Here is a 4,205-nt window from a genome sequence, read left to right as displayed (position 1 = left end):
AAACAGAAGAGAAAAGAAACAAATCTAAATGGAGGTCGGAAGAGACTCTAAAAATTGCACTGGAGCATCAAGAAGTCAAAAACAAAAGGAGAACATGTGGAGGTAAAAGAGCTGAACAGATTTCAAAGGGCTTTGGGGGTGTTACTTTCAGGTTTACTGAGGGAGAGGGTGGCGGAAAGTAGCCTAGATAAAATTCTCTGGATACTTTAGGCATTTTTTACCACCCAACAGTCAGATGGCACAATCTGGGGACCAAGGAGCTCACACTGAGGGCCATGACGGCTCGCTCTGAGCTGGGGGCCGAAAATAGCCTGTCCCAAGTAGAGGGCCGTGATGGCTCTCCCCGGGCCAGGGGCCGAAGACAGCCTGCCCCAAGCAGGGCGACAGCCCCCAGGGGCTGGCTGGTACAGTCCCCCTCCAATTGCCCCCACCCCAGTCTTGACACCTCACCTGACAGAAGACTATGTGGCCAGGGACAGCATCCCCAATTCCTGCACCACCCCTTTTATCCCCCTCATAAATGGTCATACTGTAATTTGAAGTAGGTGTCACTGCCCTCCCCATTTATAAATGGCAAAGGGAACCTGAGAGTTGTGAACAGACTCCCCCCAGGTCTAAACAGCTTTTGGCAGAAGCATTCAACAGATCAAAATATGTGATGCATTTAGGATGTTGGTCCTCTTGGACATGCTGACACTGTTAAGTGTCATCAAGTAGACAACTCACAGTGACTTTCAACAATCCATTGTATCAGTGATCTTTTTCTCTGGCCTGTCCAAGAAAACCCAAACCTGCAGGTGGCTGGGCACTTGTCTCCCCCACCTCCCCCACTGCTGCCATCTTGGCACCAAGAATTCTTCCCAGAACAAGTCCACTTTGAAGCAGTGTGGCAGCTCGGCTGCATCAGTCTCAGGGAGGCCCAGTGCCTACCATCCATCTTGGGTGAGGGGATCCCTAGGTTCCAGCAGCGGGAGCCTTATGGAGATGTGGTGGTGACGTTGCAGTGCGTGCTCAGCAGGAGGGGGCTGGGAGCTGTGGGACTCACCCATTCCTCCTTGGGAATCTTTGAATTCCTGTTGAGTCTCGATCTTCACTGAAGACCAGTCATCAACTGTTTAACTGTTCAATTATCAATAAACAGAGGTCTGTAGAAGGCCATAATGGCCCTCCTCCAAGTCGTCCACTGCTCCCGCAGCTCACCACATTGTCTCTGCCTCCGCTGCCATCTTGGATCTCTGTTCTCACCATTCTACGCAGGAAATTTGGAGGACAGCTGTCTGGCCAACAAATTGAAAAAGGTCCATATTTGTTCTCATTCCTAAGAAAGGTGATACAGTGCAATGTGGAAACTATCAAACAATATCATTAATATCACATGCAAGCCAAATACTACTGAAGAGCATTTAAAAAATGGCTATAACCATACCTAGGGAACTGTGAGAAGTTCAACCAAGATTTAAAAGAGGCTGTGGCACTGGGAGTATAATTGCTGATGTCAGATGGATCCTGGCAGAAAGTAAAGAATACCAGAAGAATGTTTATTTATGCCTGTCAGGAGCCTGGCTAACTTGTAAAGCAAGATTAGCCCTGTACTGTAAAACTAGCAAGACTATCTCCATCTTGGCTAGAACATCTGCTTGGCAATAAACAACTCAAGGAAGTAGGATGTTAATGAATAAGAGTGACCAAAGGTCTCAGATCTTAGGGAAAGTAATCTACCGAAACTCTTTGTTTCTTAGGACACACAATAATGTATTCTGGAAAACATCTTTGTATCGTACTGAGGTCTGTGAGAGTTAATGTTTGACCTGATAGTCAACATTTCTGACAGAAAGAGATGATGCGATTGTTACAGCAAATGTGCTTCTGAAACCTATATGGGCCTTTTTCTGAATAATAAAATTGCTATTTGCCATCAGCAGATAGTCTCTCTGTGTCTTCAGTTCATCCTCGTCCCTTCTCTCGGTGGAACTGTTTGATATAATGGGGCTGGACCCCGTTATATGCCCTATTGATAATATAAAAATATTTGATTGTGTGGACCACAACAAGTTGTGGATTACATTGAGAAGAATGGAAGCCCCAGAGTACTTAATTTTGCTCATGCAGATCCTATGCCTGGACTAAGAGACTATAGTGCAAACAGAGGAGAGGAACACTGCATGATTTAATATTGAGAAGAGAGTCAATCTCCATACCTACTTAATCTGCTGAGCAAATTATTCTAGAAGCTCTACTCTATGAAGAGGAGTATGGCATCAAGAATGGAGGGAGACTTACTAATAACCTGTGTTATGCAGATGACACAATCTTGCTTGCTGAAAGTGAGGAAGACTTTGAGCACTTATTGCAGAAGATCAAGAAATTCAGTCTTGGGTATGGATTGCATCTCACTGTTAAGAAAACAGTTTCTTACCACTGGACTGATAGGCAACATCATGATGCGTGAAGAAGATGTTGAATTGAATTGCTTGTATCCTCAATTAACATCCCTGGTACCAGCAGTCAGGAAATTAGGAGACACATTGCCCTATCTTCAGAGTGTGACCTATTCAAATTATTGAGGAGCAATGATGTCAGTTTGAGGAATAAGGTGCATCTGAATCAGGCCATAGTCTTTCTGATCACTTGTTATGCGTTTTAGAGCTGGAGAATCAATAAGAATGATAGAAGAAAAATTTATACCTTTGATCTGTGATGTTGGAGAAGAGCACTGAACATTCCATGGATAGCCAAAAGAACAAACAGATATGTCTTGAAGAGGGGGCAGCCTGAATGCTCTTTGAAGGCAAGAATGATGAGGTTTTGGTCACGTTGATAGGAGGGGATATTCCTTGGAGAGGGACATGATGCTTGGAAAGGTGGAGGATTGGCAAAGGAGAGGAAGACCTTTGACCAGATGGATTAACACTGTGACTGCTACAATGGGCTCTTATGTGTCAGAAAATGTGAGGAAGGCACAGAATAGAACAGAATTCAGATATTTTGTTCAGAGAGTCGTTATGAGTCGTACTCAACTCGATGGCACCTAATAGCATTGTAAATGTAATCTAGTCACTCTCTTACAATATATTTTTTTAATTTTTATAAAAAATATAAAATGATACACAGTTAATGCAGGGTCAATTAATTGGTTAATCACAAGAAAGTTTTGTGTCATATATGCTTCTGACTCCATTAGAAGATATACATTATTCTCAGTGAACGAAGTGTATGGACTAGAAATCTTAACAATTTGTATAAAACCTTAAAGCATCAATGTTTAATCTGTATTTAAATTACCTCAGAAAATTTTCATCCTGATATATTACTTGCACAGTAAAGTGTCCTCCAACAACCTCTTAATCCCATCTTTATCCTTTATCCTGAAGTTTACTAATTGGACCAGTTTGACTCTCAATCTCTTTTCCCATTGTCAATATTACTTTAAAGGGGATTTTTGTTTATTTATTTCTGTTGTTTGAGGGAGATTTATAAATAATATGGGGTTTTATTTAATACACTATTTGTTTTCTAACATTAGAATTACAATTTCATTGGTTTCATCCCACACATTTATTTTTTATCATTAATTACTACTGTTTTTAATAGGTGTCATGAAGTATGACTCACAGCAACCCCACAAACAATAGTTCTGAACCCTGTCCTATACAGTGGCATCCTCACAATCTCTAACACACTTAAACCAATTGCTGTAGTAGTCCACTTGGTTGAGGGTCATCTTCTCCTTTGACGTTTCTCTACCTTTCTAAGCATAACGTTACTCTCCAAGGAATAGCCTCTTCTAGCAACATGCCTGAAAGCATGTGAAACAAAGCTTACATATAACTCATCTTTGCCTCCAAGTAGCACTCTGGTTACACCTTCTCTGGCAGTTCAGTACTCTTGTCCAACACTATAGTTCAAAGACATCAATTCTTCTTCTGTTTTTCTTATTTGTAGTCCAACTCTCAGATGCATAGCAGCTGACAAAACAACTGCCTGAATCAAGCATACCTTAGTCCTCATATTGACATGATTGTTCCTCAATAGTTTAGAAAGGTCACTGACTGATGACTTTCCCAGTACAATATGTGTCCTGATATCCTGATTGCTAGTACCAAGTTTATGAATGTGGATTGAAGTAAAGTCAATTCGTTGACAGTTTCAATCTTTTCTACGTTTATCATGATGTTGCCTGCTGGTCCAGCAGTGAGAAAAAAAAA

General features: G+C 41.6%; 1 pseudogene; it reads left to right on the top strand.

The window, feature by feature from the left end:
• Positions 1–275: 275 nt before the first annotated feature.
• Positions 276–4,205, top strand: part of LOC102856605 — a 66,187-nt pseudogene continuing 62,257 nt past the window's right edge.

This window comes from Elephantulus edwardii, unplaced genomic scaffold (genome assembly GCF_000299155.1).
Source record: "Elephantulus edwardii isolate Elephantulus edwardi_28Jun2011 unplaced genomic scaffold, EleEdw1.0 scaffold00583, whole genome shotgun sequence".
In the NCBI taxonomy this organism is placed as follows: Eukaryota; Metazoa; Chordata; class Mammalia; order Macroscelidea; family Macroscelididae; genus Elephantulus; species Elephantulus edwardii.
The sequence above is the reverse complement of the archived record's forward strand: the minus strand, read 5'-3'. Positions and strand labels throughout refer to the sequence as shown.